The 16,597-nt window shown below is 42.3% G+C and overlaps 2 protein-coding genes across 3 annotated transcripts in view; one reads left to right on the top strand and one right to left on the bottom strand.

The window, feature by feature from the left end:
- The window catches only part of dock1 (dedicator of cytokinesis 1), a 157,038-nt gene that overhangs the window by 55,200 nt on the left and 85,241 nt on the right, over positions 1–16,597 (bottom strand). The window lies entirely within an intron of this gene.
- LOC134870775 (inhibitory synaptic factor 2A) overlaps positions 7,727–16,597 on the top strand; it is a 28,260-nt gene continuing 19,389 nt past the window's right edge. For both annotated transcript variants that reach the window (XR_010166602.1, XM_063893166.1), the window contains exon 1: positions 7,727–8,070. The gene's annotated coding sequence lies outside the window, so the exon portion shown is untranslated. The remainder of the gene's footprint in view (positions 8,071–16,597) is intronic.

Raw genomic sequence — 16,597 nt, 5'->3', positions numbered from 1 at the left:
CACACACACACACACACACACACACACACACACACACACACACACACACACACACACACACACACACACACACACACACACACACACACACACACACACACACACACACACACCTGACCCCTCTCTCCAATTCAGTATTTTTCCATTGCAGATTGTCTTGTAGCTATTGTCAGCTTAGTTTGCTGATAGCACATTGCAATATCTTGGTAAAAAGGTTAATTATTATTGTTAGCATGTACGCCAATTACTTTATTGACAGAAATAACAAGATAATCATCTAAAAGAATCACCAAACAAACATATTATTCATGTTTTTTCTCTGTTCTGCTACATGGAGCTGATTGCCACTTCACTCCCCTCTTTTATTTAACAAGGGTGTGACTCATGTTATATTTTTATGGAAATGTTTTCATCTCAAGCACAGAGGGCAAGCTTCTTTCATCTGTGAAGGCATGTAAGCCTTAGTTCTTCAGCATTAGAGACGGTAAACAAATTAAGACAGAGCCTGATTAGAAAATACCAAAGAGACAAGTGTGTATTAAGTGTCTGTAGGAGACGTTTCTGTCAAACCTCTGTAATACCTTATGGATTAACCTCTAGTAAAGATTAAATGAGTTAGTTGGGGGAGATATAATGTAGGGGCAAAAATATTCAGAGACGTGTTTAAGGATGTTTCCACAGTCTTTCTAGATTCCAACCATAATTTCCGTGACCCACAATTTTAACTGGCATGAGGTACAGCAACTGTAATTCCCTTCACATTGCGCAATTCGTTTATTTTAAAAAAGGAGTGAAAGGCTTCAAAGCAGGCAACATTCTTCAGATGTCCATGGTGCCTCTTGCAGAGTCTCCCCTCACAGCGTACACTAGATCAGCTGGAGAGTACCCCACAGTTGTTCTTATTTCTTCAGCTGTGAATTATCCCCGAGAGAAGGAGCCTTCAGAACAAATGCTACACGCTGTAAGCCTCAGTGTGGGACTCGCCATCAGGCACCCGCGCTGATTACAGAAGTATAAACCCCTTCAGATTATTCCCAACGTTCAATTAAGACTGCCAACAACACAGGCACACAAACGGAACTGTCACTATTGATTTTATAGCTGTAACGTGTTGCAATTAATCTTAAGCTTCCAATCAAATGTAATTGCTGCTTCAAGCGGTAGGGTCAGCTGGCAAAACCTGATGGTATGAGTATACAGACAGAGAATCTCTCACAGAAAAGGATTGAGACGTTTCACTGTGCGGCGATTAAGATCTAAATGTGGAACAGGAACACATGCTGCACCAGCTGTTAAGGGCTAATGTGAGAAAAGATGTGTGGTGTTAAGGAAAATGGGAAAGTACAGGTTTACTCTTCTCTCCAGCTCTAAGTTGATAAGTGCATACTGTGATAGCTTTTGCTGTCACACAGCTGAATCCACAGGTCCACCAGAGGGGCCAGCGGGGTGGGGAGAGAAGAACCTTCATGGCTCATCCGACACACTTTTATTACTGGGGTAATCCCTGCAGTGTTACCATGTCAATGCATTGTTTTAATTTTTAAAGCAGAGAAAAATTAGGAAGTAAAAAAAGACTGGTGAAGGAAGAGGAGAGGAGAGGATAAAAATGAGTATTTCCCTCACTAGTCACAGGCGGCAAATCCATTGTGATTTTGGTGTGGGCGACGGAGGTATGTGACACCGTGATGACAGCAGAGAGAGGTAGCAGAAGTGCGAGAGAACCAGGAAATACTTCTTTAGCGGTCTGCCTCACAATGCTAGGACAAAGTAGTAGTGTCCATAGCATGTGCACCACTCTTTCTGGATGTAATTTCAATGCGCCTTCTAGTCAGGGAAATTAATTAAAAAAGTAATTAAGTATTTGTAGACATTCCTTTAAGATGTGAAACCATTTGAAAGCAGAGCCACCCATCATTGGTTTTTGGGTATATAACATATGTCACTTCCTATGATGAATTATAAATATTGATATTTGATAAAAGAAATCAAGGCTTTACCAGAAAAAACTGACACAATTTGCACATTTAAAACACTACATTTGTCATTTATGAAGCAAAATGATGATTTAAAAGTGTTCAGAATAGCAATCCTCAAAGCACATCACTGCCCCATTGAGTAATTGTCATGGCGCAATTTGAAACAAAGCTCAGAACCTGAAATCCAAAGTACATGAGCAAAGCAAGAACAAACATATTTTTTATTTGGCTATTGTGCTTCCACTGGAGATGATGAGGCACCTGAAGTTCAGAACAAAAAGTGCTCAAGATGGGTACGCAAGTTGATCATTTAATAGCCAGCACTTGAGCTGTCAATCTCAAGCATTTATCTAGCAAAACTATTTCCCAAGCTAAACAATAAACAGAAGCTTTTACGATTGATACCTATCACAGTGTCCAGAAGCTGCAGATTTGCAGAACCCTGCCTCTATATCCATCTTAAGCTTAAGGGCAAATGAGGCAGAATCTTAGCGGAAATGAAAAAGTGGTGATTATAGGGCAGAGCCAGATCCATCATACACCGCTCTCCATCTCGCATCTCTCTGATAATTCATCTCACTTTAGCGCCTGACAGCAAAGAAGCGAAAATTGATGTTTGCTGTAGTAGTGAAGGGTTGCCCCATAAACATAGCATTGTTTTAAGCCTTTAATTAAGCCAGTGGGGAAATGGCACGTCGGTCTCTAGAGAGATGTAGGCGGAGAGCATCAACACGTCTCTGGAGGAGTGACACAGGAAGATGATGAGGCGGAGGAGGGGGATGACCAAAGGGGACAAAATGACTATCTCTTACTCTCTATTAGCTTCAGGCCTGATGAAATATGAATTTGCTGGCTCATTACAACGGAAATCACAGAAGCACTGAGAAAAACTTCAGGTCCTCGCTATGCCATTTAATCAGAGAGGAATGCAGTCACTTCTCCGACGCAAACAAACATGAATGATCCACACGATGCTAGGTCATGGAAGCAGTAAAGCGGAAAGCATTGGGTATATGATGACGGGTTCTGCTGGCCGAGGCAACCAACAGCACACCATCAGATCTCAAGACAATCTTAATTGGTATCCTCGCCTACAGAATGCATTATTGGAGCTCAGATCCAGAAGTGTCCATTTTACATTTTCTGATGACAGTTCAAATTAAAAACGTGAAACTGCATGAACAGTCCCGCAGAGAAAAAGAAAAAACCAGGAAAACCCAACATGCAAATATATTATATTTAGCTAGGTGGAAGACACGCCTCGTTCGACATTGTATTTTCTGTAGAGTAACATAATCTGTTCAATTCATACCATTTTTAACTCAAAACAACATTTATATACAATTACATATTAATTTAAATGTAATAACATGCATATTCAAAGCAAAGAACTGTGTTTGGCTCTAAGGTATTACAAAACTTAACATTTAATTAACAAAAAACAAACCCCTAAAAACAAGTTCCTTTTGTAAGATAACAATGTATTCGAATTGTCATCATAGGATATATGGAAATATGAATAATAACAATGTATTGATGATTCCTAGTCAGCTGTATACTGTTGTTTTAAAATGATAATTAAATTCATAAGGATTTTATGCTGGTGCGTTAAAATCAAATTTAGCCTTTTTGCTCTGTACGAGAGAGGTAAACCCATCTGTCTATCTCCTTTTTTTCTACACACCACTAGCGCGCACACACAAACAAACAGTGCAGGTAAAAACAGAGGCTGCAGCCCTTGAGCTCTTTTCACAATGCCCTGTCACAAGGAGGCAGAGCCGACACATGCAAGGTACTTGGCCGACTGGCAGGACTTAACAGTGCACCACTTGGCTCCAACATCAGGCCAACAAGGCGCCAGGCAGGCGGGTCAGCCATTCTCCCTTTATTTTCTCCTTTAGCAGCATTTTCAGTCATGCATTGTGACGTCCAGATAAACACATACAGTAGCGATAAATAATAAACATGGAGAATTTGGGCAGCCAGCCATGAAAGTGACCCGTTATGCCATTCATTCGGACAGCATCCGACTTAGACAAGCTCCAGGAAGCACTTTCACACTCTGATACATCAAAACATTATCCTTCCTCGAACAGACACCTTAATTTACACAAGAAACCCCATAGAGCTGAGGCCACTTTTCTCTCCAAAGGAAGCTAGGCATGTTCAATTCCAAGCCTACATCATTGACTGGAAAGGAAATGGATGTCACCGACTCCTGCCCATTGTTGCTGTGTCAGATTGTATGGATGGACTGGAGCGTGAAGGGAACTGTATAAGTCAATAAGGAGTTGATGTACAATGTCCAGATGGGCAATAAAGGCCAGCTACATAGTGTGGTTGGAGGCAACTGCAAGTACCTTCAAAGCTGATCATCTATCAAATTTTGGACTTTGCTTTGGGTTTTTATGACACGATTAGCGCTTAGAGCACGTTTGATGAAAAGACCAAAAGGCAGCAGCAGATGGGGACAGACTCTCGCTGACGTATCAGCTCGGCACATTCTCAGCTTTCTTTCTCACTTGGAGACTTGCCGGGGCAGAGCAGTCCCCACATCACATCAGCCTGTCAGACACACACTCACAGGCACACAACAGTTTCCCTTTCAGGATTGCTGTGAGATCTAAGATAGAATAAATTGACAGCTCTCTTCACTATCCAGTAATACGGTTCCATACAGATATGACACTCAACACTCTAATGGACTCTGTGTGGATGAATGCACTCAGCAGCTCAGGGAAAGATTGGGAGTTGCGACGGCGAAAGAAAAGTTGCATCCAAATGCACTCTGGGAATCAGAAGTTTAAGAACAGTTTATATATTTGGGTGAATTGGTTTATTTATTGTGTTAATCTATTTATAATTTCCTTTCCGAAGCACATACGGAACCAATTAGCAGTATGAGCAGAGAATAAGAGGTGTGGGGGGTGATAATGAGACAGATCACTTCTAAGGAATCAGTAACCCCTGTGTACCCGAGTGACAGAAGCTATGTGTCTATTCAACTGTTATGCGACGTTGATGTAATTCAGCATTGTTTTTCATTTTACTGATTTCAGTGTAAGATGACATTTGGAATCTTTAATTAATTCATTTGTCGCTTTTGATCCGCATGTACGGTGTAGTGTTTTTCTTAGTTGCTATGGTGATAGTGAAGAGGGGGCAACATGAAACCAGGACGACAACTGGACTTGAAATGGGGACACTGCGGTTACATAATATGCACCCCCTCCTCTCTTCATGTTTGAGGCATGCATACAACAATGATTGGAAGATGGATTTAGATGTTTCTACAATAGATGGCGTTACATTTTGTATGCATCATGTCTACTCTTCAGAAAAACATCAGAGTTTCACCCAGGAGACCGATGTTTCATTCACGTGGGAAACAACACTTCATTTATGTCTCAAGTTAGTTACGCACTTAAGTACTGCACTTCTGTTGTAGTCGTGGAAGATATGGCGAGGATGTTAAGCAACACCACATTGGTCAAGATAATGTTCCTCACGTGTCCACGGTTACAATGTATCGGCATGTCTTTTTTCTGCCTCTCTTTATCTTGCTTTCTCTGTGATTCCCATTTTAGTATTTACTTGGGAGAGCCAGGGTACATTAATGGCAGCCTATGCAGGCTGTGTTTTTGCGACCCATTTTAGCCTTTTGAGTTTTCAATTCGTCTGAGAGAATGACACCATTGGTCAATGATTGTCTGTTGGTGGCAGGATGCTGTTGGCAGAGCGGAGCCCTGGGTCTCACTGTGTAATGAAACAGCAAATAAATGAAGGACAGCATCCTCCTTTAACTACAGAACTGTGTTTAGCATACATGCATGGGGACGAGGACACCACACAGGATTCCCCTGAGGACTTGACTTTGAAGCAAAGAAATCAATCGAGGCTGACTCGTCCCCTGCCACTGGTTTATCCTTCTGAGATTCACAAGCTTACACAAACAAAAGCAGATTCCAATGAAAGCAAACAGTAAAGCTTATTCCAACCGCATATACAGTATCCATCCTCCAGGAGTTCCATTAACCCCTGGGTTCAGATCCAAAACATCTGGTAAGCATCTCGCAAGGTCAAATCTTCACAGATATTATTCAGCTTCCTCCTGTGTCAAACCTGCAGCCTGTGGTTACCTGGCAGAGCAAAAAACAAGGCTGAGAAGCAGATGTGTTTACTCACTACCAAACAAGCAGTCGGTCTCATAAAGCTGTGTTGTGAGTGTGTGAGTGCAGTGTTCAGCACCTTGAAGGTGCAGTCAGTCAGCAAGAAAGTGGGGGTATTTTATGTCAAAAAAAAAACCTGATCCATTTATAGCCGCACACAAAGTCGATGGGATAAACGAAAAAAAAGCAACATTTTCTTTTTTTCACGTCATAAATGGCCAGGCAGAGAGAGAGTGCAACTGAGACTCGGCTGTAATGTCACGTCTTGTCTGTTATTCCTGAAACACGTTTCAGCCCTTTTTATTCCAAATCTGGATCAGATTTGATGATTTTACATGATAATCTCTAGGAAATATCTTAAATATGCAAGAGAGCTTTAAATGGTTTATTTTCACCCCAAATGCAGGTTTACAAAGCTCAGCTCTATGTTACTGAATTCAAGCTTAAATTAATTTTGAAAAAAGAAATATGTGCAAGTTTTAAATGATGAAGGATGTGGCCTGATTCTTCCTCTATGCATTATGGGCAGCTGTGTTTTGTAAATATTTTGGTTCCTTGGTAAATATACTGTAAGGTAGATGAACAATGTCACATATACAAACTTGGATGCACAAAGACAAATGGCAGCATCGTTGCTGTTTGGAAAGCTGCAGCTCATTACCATGGTACCTGAGGCTTAAAGCAGGAGTCAGGGTTTCCCTGTGAGAGAGAGAAGCACTGAAACCAAACAACCGGGAATAAAATACTGCTCGAATTTTCACATGATCAAGGATTCACTATGAGTGTTATTCCCTCCCTCCTTATTGTCGTTTGAACATAACAATAGTCCACCACGATCCAATTAAGTCGAAGAGGAAATTTCACATTCCCAGATGAAAAGCAGGTATTCTCCTTCACAAAACGGTGTTAACTACTAACTAGCCCATGACAGATGGATGCAAATCTGTGATGAGATCAGGAAAACCATCTTTAGAGAGGAGGGGGGCGGCAAGCAGATGGAACATTCTTCCCCCACAAAGATAAGAGCAGTGAGGACTGACTGAGACGACAGAAGGTGGATGGACTTGTGATGAAACTCTCAAGGTTGACAAAACATGACAAGCGTCACACTATGCTAGGCAATTATTAAAGACATGATCAAACAGATCCCTCAAGACAAAAGCTGGCATGATTGGCTACAGGAATCTGAGAAAAAGGACAAAAGTTTTCCTGGGAATATTGTCTCCACGAAGTGAGTTCCAAACTGCTTTGAGATGATATGATGTTGCACGAGCATGCCAGGTGTAGCCAAAACTGTAACTGTACTTTCTCCACTGCAACCTTTCCTCCTCCCTCTTTCTCTCTCCAATACTCCCTCCCCCCTCTTGCCTAATCCCCCCCATCTTTCTCTCTGTCAGTCTCTCTCTCGCTCTCTCTCTCTCTCTCTCTCTACACACACACTCTCAGATGCACACACGCAGAAAAGAGGAGAAAGCCAGAGAGGAGAACTGCGGCGGCACGATGGGGATATTCCGCCTGCGTGGGCTCTGTCGCTGAGGCGTCTGGAGTTCAGCTACTGTGTGTGTGCCTGTGTGAGTGTGTGAATGCATGTGGGAGTGAGTGTTAGCCCCTGTCGACACGGTGCCGGGGAAAAGGAAAGGGGGACAGAGGAGAGCGGGTTGAGAGGAGGAGAAGAGAGGGGGAGTGTTGACTCTGACTGGATGAAGAGGAACCTCATGCCACTGGATCAGAGGACTCCGATGTGCAACAACTACTCCAACTACTGCCGCCGCCCGTGTGCCGCCGCCTGCCTGTCCTCTTAACTTCTGCCATGGCATAGCTTCCTCTTCCAGTTCGCCTCTAATCCACTAAGGACACGGGCATGCATGGGCAGAACCAGGGATCTAGGCTAACGCATCCTTTACGTCAGTGATTCACAGTCTGAGGTGAGTCGATCTTCTCTGCTCTCGTCCTCTCCTCGATTTCACCTCTCAGTCTGCAACTGCAGCGGAGGAAAGTCTGTTCGAATAACCTCTGGAGGTGGGAAATCCGAGGGATCTGCTCACTATGTGGGACTGAGCCTGGGATTATCCACAGGGAATGTTTTCACTGGAAATTTTCCCTTTTGATCGGCTGATCAAATATCCAATACGTGTGGCAGATGAAAGGAGGTAAAGCTCAGATTGATTTTAGTTCGGCTTAGTTTCCTCTGATGCTCGAGTGAAGTGGTTAAGGGACATTTCAGCCAGTGTCTGTGGAATGTGCTGACTTTAAGAGACAATTCAGTCAGTTTAGAAAACTTTAAACATAAAAAATTGTTTATATCTCAGGTTGAATATGAGGTGAGATACTCACTGCTATTTGTAGCTGACATTTATGAGACCTGGCATGTCGGTTTTCTGTTTCCTGAGAGAATTCTGATCGACATTTAACCTGACTGGCTCAGCATACAGAGCTAAAACAGTGCTTACGTACAAGGGCTTGCATGATGCTGCATTTCCTCTCAGTTTTGAAGCTGAGTGAGCGTTACATAAACCACACCGGTGTCTGAACCAAAAGGAAAATTGCATGAGGCTGTTGTCCCACGTATGGAGGCAGCAGTGTTTTGCATCACAGCGAAATAGGTAATGAGAGCCGGGCATCAGACAGCTGGCTGCATCTGAAGAAGGACCTCAACTAAAGGCTAACCTAGATCAATGGACTGCATAAAGTCACCATCTACTTACAGATTTTTGAAGAATGTGTGTGTGTGTGTGTGTGTGTGTGTGTGTGTGTGTGTGTGTGTAGGAAGGAGGGAGAGAACGAGAGAGAGGACCCTCACATCTCCACTGTCCTTCAGATGCCACACAAAACGCATGTCACTCCCACTCATCTCCACGGAACCTCCTGCCATCGCTCTTCGTCTCCCCATCAACCCTATCTCACATCAACGCTCCGATACAATCTCCCCTCTGCTCTATTTCACTTTGCGCAGACACTCAGAGGGCTGAGGGAAGATAGATAAAGAGAGAAAGAGATATACTGTAGAGCAAAGGGAAAAGACATCGTCTGTGAGAAACAATAGAGAGTATTCCGGGAAAGGATATTGGATTCTCTCCTCTTTTTTTTTAATTGATGGGTATTATGTACCGACATGAAAAGTACATACCTGCTGTCACAGCCTCATTTATGTCATGTAAGAACAATTATATGAAACGGACGGAAAGAAAAAGAAATTCATCTGTCACTGCCTGTCTTCCTTTAACCCCCATGCTGCCTCTGTGAGAACTGGGCATGGCCGTCCAGGAGTGATGGGCATGTTGGCCCACTGCTTCTAAGCAGATCTTTATTTTTAGAAATCAGTCATTTCAGCCTTCACTTCACGCAGTAATGCCTGGCTGTGGCCGCAGGACGTGCACATCACTACAAATGTCGAAGTATATGAAGATGTAAAGGTAGAACAGAGGTACAGACAAAGCATTTACACGCTTTAATGTCATGTGTCAACAGAGAGCACTGTCAGGGAGAGATGTAGGGATCTGTTCTGCACATATGGCTTTTTGTGGCACGACTCTCCCCAAAATATTGCAAAGTGTGCAGGAGTGTGTGTGAAGTGGGCATTGACTTGGCGTGGCCTGGCTTGCTGGGAGGGATATTCATTCATCCAGAAAACAAATTGCTCTCCTATGAAAGAGTGACTGCTTTTGGAGCAAGCCAGATGTTACCTTTCATGTGGTAATAGGATTATTCATTATGAGACCAATTTTTTCCCTGGGAGCGAAACAACAACGCCAAGCAGTTGAGGTGAATCATGTGCGTCTGCTGCTGGAGAGGACAAGGTGTTTCTGTGAACTCCTACTTCTGCTGCTCTCCCCACATGATCCCACCTGGGTGTTGTTGTCAGTGTGCGCTGGTGTAGTGGCGTGTACAGCATGTGTTCCCCACTGTTTTGCAGTAGGGGCCCAGTCAGCTGGGGCTCCAAAAGGCCCAGAGGCAGAATAACAGAGGGAGGGAGTTTTCTTAGGTAAAGGGGAAAAGCTGAGTTCATTACAATGGCGCTGCGACTAACAGATGTTTTGATTAAAAAAAATCTACTTATTGTTTATTGAATTAACAGTTATGCATTACCAAAAGGACCAATGACAAAGGCTACATCTTCAAATGGCTTGTTTGATTTCTCTTAATAGTCCCAACCACACATGTTCAATGTCTAATTACACAAGAAAAAATACTTAAAATCCATATGTTTGTGAAGCTTAACCAAGCTTGTGGTTTGCTTAATAACTTTAAAAAACGTGGTCAAACAAGCTCCTTCTGGTACATTGTTTCCATACTAATTATATGTGGCTTGAGGTTACAGCATATAACACTGACTGTTTTCAGATGCAAATTATTGACGTCAGCAGGTGCAAGTCAGGGTCAGCTGTCAAGGTAGACATGTTGTCAATTTGAACCATTTTTAGATTTTAAATCCAACATTGTTAACATCTATGTTAACAGTATTATTCTGTCCAGTCTTTGCTTAAGCATGGCAGCTCATTTTGGCATGACACCAAGTCCTGTTAAACAGTACAGTGCAATTAATTAACATTTAAAACTATAGTTTTTTGTGGCCTGTAAAGTAACTCTAATACTTGCTTTTCATGAGATTCAGTTGAGCCGACAAATCGATACAGCTTATCGACAAGACAAGATGGCTTTTGCTGTCTCTTCCCCTCGGTCCCAGGGTTTCTATCGTTGCTCATGGAATCTTCTCTATGGCTTCATCTTCCTTCTTCATTATTATCTGTCTATTTTGTTCACATTCAATTCTGCTCCATTCAAGCAGAGTGAAAACTATAGACCTATGCACCTGTTTATTCTAGTCTCTTGCTCTTGTTTTTCATATTTGGAGGTGTGTGGAAGAGTGTGCGTCATTTTCCTTTGCTAAGGATGACTAGGAGGAATCTGAGAGCAGCAGGGGAGTTCTCTAGTTACCATCAGCTTTGAAACCTCAGCGTAGCTCGGAGGCAAAGAGAGAGAGATAGACAGAAAGAAAACAACAAAGGGGCACAGAATGAAAGGAAGAGAACAAAAAATGAGTGAGAAGAGAAATATGACGTTCTGTAGAGAGACGAAGAGGAGAGGTAAGAGTGCTCTGATGCATTCTGACGAGCAGGCAGCCTCTGCAGCACATATCCTTTCTTGAGGTCTGATCTCCATCTAGCATGCATGTTCACTGACGTATGGATTACAGGCTTCCTCTGAATCCATCAAGCTCCCAAGAAGCCACCTGGGTGCAGGCGGTGCACACAAAGCAAACTTAATACGGCGAGTAAGAAATAACAAAGAAAAGCACAATTCAGTAGGGGCAAAGTGAGTGGAAAATAATAAGGCTTCAATGTCTGCAGGCTACAGTGCAAGCAAGAAGTCCTCCATGAAAACAGCAGCAGGCTGACATACAGTAAACTGGGTCCTTTCATTGTGGTCATCTAACCGATCATACACAGTAGGGATGGGTCTAAATGACGTGTACTGTACACACTGAGGGAGGCTCAATGTCTGTAGTAAGTATTATACTGTCACTGCAGTCTCTCTCACATCGTATTATGTGCGAGCTGCAAGTGCACAACTTAAAGCAATATAAATGTAAAATAAATATAAAATATGAATGTAAAGTATATGTAATACACATAGGGCTTTTCAATAAATGCTGTGCATATGGTAGAAACGTATAAAGGATTTTCTGAGTGCTGTGGATTAACAGCACATCTGGATTTATCCTGTCAGAATTAAGCGAACACTACGTTTATGTAAATGATTTAACCATACCATAAAATTGCAGTACGTTAGAATATCATGCATTAGGTCATTTAGATAAATAATTTGGCCTCAACCACAAGGTTTATTTGATGAGAAGTCCCAATACACTGAATTGTTCCAACACTTCTGCTTTATAATCACATTAGCAAAATCACTTATCCTGGATCTGTATGTGACTGTAACCAGGATTAAAATGTGACATCTGTCCTTCTCCTAGGTTTATAATTAACTTCATGCTGTGCTCTTGAAAAATAGTTTCAGGTGTTATTCAGTCATTAATGCAGCACACATGATGGTTCCGAGCAAAATCTTCAAAATGGTGCTTGGCAACAGCGCAGTGTTCCATGATGACTGAGCTACAATTACTAGAGAGACAATCCCTTCAAATCCTGTGTTTCTAGTGCCATTCCATTTACAGCATTAAGCTACCATTAACTGACAAAAGATTTGCTGCATTTGGTGTCAGCTTAATGCACTGTACTGCAGTTATCCCTCAAACACTGACCTGTACAGTCAATCACTCGGCTATATATACCCTCACATCGCACCCTCAGAGCATGGGTGCACACATGCTGCTGCAGCACAGAGACAGAACATAAAGCCCAACAATAAACCCACACCGTCTAATGACCTTAGCAACACAAAGTAAAAGTAAACGACCAGCCTGGATATCTTTTCACTGCATAATCAGTGTGCTCTTAAGAGGCACATCAAAGACTTTTTAAAAACACCACTAAGCCCCAAGTAATTATGAACGGAGGCTGACAGAAGAGAGAAACGAGGAAAACAAAACACAGGTAGATAAAGCTGGATTACTTTGGAGTTTGGAACTTCCGTGACTGATACTGCTACGCTCATTTGTTCAAGCAGCATCTGAGGCCAGGCTGAGCTGTAATAATGTCAGACCGCAGCGATAGGATAGCAGGACTGTGTTGATCATGTAGCACAAGGTCAGACTCACTTTGTTGTTTGTTGTTTTGAGGACGTGATGCATTTAAAATATTGCATACTTTTACACTAAATTGTCTAAAGTATTGCTAAACATTACATCCTTACGGTGCAAGACCTTTTTTAACATTAGGTATTAGGTCATTATAAAGTCATCGACTTTTCTGAGGCGCAACCCCTTTTTTTCCATTCAGCACCTCGAGCTTCGAGTAAGGTCGACAACTGAGGTTGGGTAATAAGATCCGTCTCACAGTCGTCCCAGTTTATCTCATAGGTGTTGAATGGGGATGATATGAGGGCTCTGTGCAGGCTTGTCAAGTTCACACTAGTCATGCTGAAACAGGAAGACTGTTAGACAGCTGACGGCCAATCTGTATTTAAGTATATGGCCATAGACACATACAGTGGGGCAAAAAAGTATTTAGTCAGCCACCAATTGTGCAAGTTCTCCCATTTAAAAAGATGAGAGAGGCCTGTAATTTTCATCATAGGTATACCTCAACTATGAGAGACAAAATGAGAAAAAAAATCCAGAAAATCACATTGTAGGATTTAAAGAATTTATTTTCAAATTATTGGGGAAAATAAGTATTTGGTCAATAACAAAAGTTCATCTCAATACTTTGTTGTATACCCTTTGTTGGCAATGACAGAGTCAAACGTTTTCTGTAAGTCTTCACAAGGTTTTCACACACTGTTGCTGGTATTTTGGCCCATTCCTCCATGCAGATCTCCTCTAAAGCAGTGATGTTTTGGGGCTGTCGCTGAGCAACACGGACTTTCAACTCCCTCCAAAGATTTCCTATGGGGTTGAGATCTGGAGACTGGCTAGGCCACTCCAGGACCTTGAAATGCTTCTTACGAAGCCACTCCTTCGTTGCCCTGGCGGTGTGTTTGGGATCATTGTCATGCTGAAAGACCCAGCCACGCTTCATCTTCAGTGCCCTTGCTGATGGAAGGATGTTTTCACTCAAAATCTCACGAAACATGGCCCCATTCATTCTTTCCTTTACACGGATCAGTCGTCCTGGTCCCTTTGCAGAAAAACAGCCCCAAAGCATGATGTTTCCACCCCCATGCTTCCCAGTAGGTATGGTGTTCTTTGGATGCAACTCTGCATTCTTTCTCCTCCAAACACGACGAGTTGAGTTTTTACCAAAAAGTTCTATTTTGGTTTCATCTGACCATATGACATTCTCCCAATCCTCTTCTGGATCATCCAAATGCCCTCTAGCAAACTTCAGACGGGCCTGGACATGTACTGGCTTAAGCAGGGGGACACGTCTGGAACTGCAGGATTGAAGTCCCTGGCGGCGTAGTGTGTTACTGATGGTAGCCTCTGTTACTTTGGTCCCAGCTCTCTGCAGGTCATTCACTACGTCCCCCCGTGTGGTTCTGGGATTTTTGCTCACCGTTCTTGTGATCATTTTGACCGCATGGGGTGAGATCTTGCGTGGAGCCCCAGATCGAGGGAGATTAGCAGTGGTCTTGTATGTCTTCCATTTTCTAATAATTGCTCCCACAGTTGATTTCTTCACACCAAGCTGCTTACCTATTGCAGATTCAGTTTTCCCAGCCTGGTGCAGGTCTACAATTTTGTCTCTGGTCTCCTTTGACAGCTCTTTGGTCTTGGCCATAGTGCAGTTTGGAGTATGACTGTTTGAGGTTGTGGACAGGTGTCTTTTATACTGATAACGAGTTCAAAAAGGTGCCATTAATACAGGTAACGAGTGGAGGACAGAGGAGCCTCTTAAAGAAGAAGTTACAGGTCTGTGAGAGCCAGAAATCTTGCTTGTTTGTAGGTGACCAAATACTTATTTTACAGAGGAATTTATAATGAATTCTTTAAAAATCCTACAATGTGATTTCCTGGATTTTTTTTTCTCATTCTGTCTCTCATAGTTGAAGTGTGCCTATGATGAAAATTACAGGCATCTCTCATCTTTTTAAATGGGAGAACTTGCACAATTGGTGGCTGACTAAATACTTTTTTGCCCCACTGTACATAAATAGGGAGAAATGGTGTAAAATAAATAAAGAGATGAGTTGAAATCTTAATGACTACCAAGTTAAATGCTTATTGCTCATTGTCATGTATAGCCTATTTCCAGCATTTACTCTATTCAACGGTTTTGTGATGCATACTATATTAATGAATTTTCCCTTTGGTTGGGTATAAGCGATAAAACAAAATGAGTCGAGCTGAAAGTGACGGTAAATGTTCATACCCCGGGTTAAATGAGGACACTGAAATCTCAAGCTTTTAAGATTTAACCCGCGGCGGGCAAAAATTCTATTAGGTAACTGCCATTCAGAAAACTGCCGAATCATATGCCATTTCAAATAATATATGGCATTTCTAAATTCAAAGTGTGTTGCATTGAATGAGCACTGAGCATAAAGACCATTTCCATTAAAGAATAATGAATTGCATTACTGCAGTAATATGGATTGTCCTTGCAGCAATGCAAAGCTTGAAACAATGGCTGAACTAATATTCCCAAGAACCAGCAGGGCTAAACAGGCTCTCATCAGGGAGAACATGAAGTCGTGTCCCTGGAAATAACCCAAATAAAGACTCTCAGCACCAATGTGACAGCAATGTGAGCTGAGTAGCTAAATCAAGGTCAGATGTGAACATGTCCTGATGTGTTTTGCCTTTCGCACTTGACCCGTGAGCTCTGTTTTTGGTCTGTCCTACTGGGGAGAGAATAGTGGGTCAGTTCACTTCAATTACTAGCCCGTAAATTAGAAAGAAAAAGAAAAAAGGATCAGGCCCTCCTAAAAAGGAGCAGCTGTCCCAGTCTTTCGTGATGAGTCATGCTGTTTATGCAAGAGGCTAGAGGGTGGTCTTCCAGCCGGAGGTGTGCTGCTGCTGTCGCCTGGGCCCGTACCAATGGTAAAAAAAATCAGATATGAGGAGCCAGGGACAAATCATTCAGCCTGCAGTGCTGACATGTCAAAATGTATCTCATTTAAAAGTGAGGAAATGATACAATACCATGAAACTGTATGCATTGTAAAGGCTGTGTGTAGGGACAGAACAGAAAACCCTGTTGCTGTTTAGGCTGACAAACTACATCCATGTCTTTATATCAGAGGGGGTGGAGCACCGTGAACTGTAATTAAATATACTTTGACACAAATTGCATAAACTGTTTGATTTAGGGGTAAAATAACAGACGTTTTTGCTGACCTCATTGGGAGAGGGGATGTAGGTTAACAATTTAATCTCTCATTCAAAATGTCATCCTTTGACAGTGATGGACCAGGAAAGCCGAGCGATACTGGTGATGGATAATAGCTGGGCACTAAACATTGTATTAACAGACAAACAAACCAAACCAATCTGACTATCTTCGACTGGAAAGATTCAAATGCTGCACAGCCGGATTGTGATTGGAAAATTGCTATATGCAGCCGTGGATCTTCCCCTTTTCATTGTCATATAATCTGCATTTATTGCTCAGTGAACCCTTTATCAAAAGGGTCAGAAGTCTTTGGATCGTTATATGCATACACGGTGGAGATCTTCTTGCCAACTTGTTGCTGATGTGCTTTCACGTATAACTGCACTACGTGTTTACTTTTTATATTTCTGTGGCCTTTCCTGCACTGACTGGGGCTGATAATTTCATGAGAACATACTGTATTGCATTTTGATTTTACTTTCCATGCACTGTACGATGCAAGGTATAACTCGTCCATGTACTGTATGGCAGAAGTGTCTTTACTGTTGGAAGG

The sequence above is a fragment of the Eleginops maclovinus genome, chromosome 10 (assembly GCF_036324505.1).
Source record: "Eleginops maclovinus isolate JMC-PN-2008 ecotype Puerto Natales chromosome 10, JC_Emac_rtc_rv5, whole genome shotgun sequence".
NCBI classification, from domain to species: Eukaryota; Metazoa; Chordata; class Actinopteri; order Perciformes; family Eleginopidae; genus Eleginops; species Eleginops maclovinus.
This window is presented reverse-complemented; position numbering and strand designations above follow the sequence as displayed.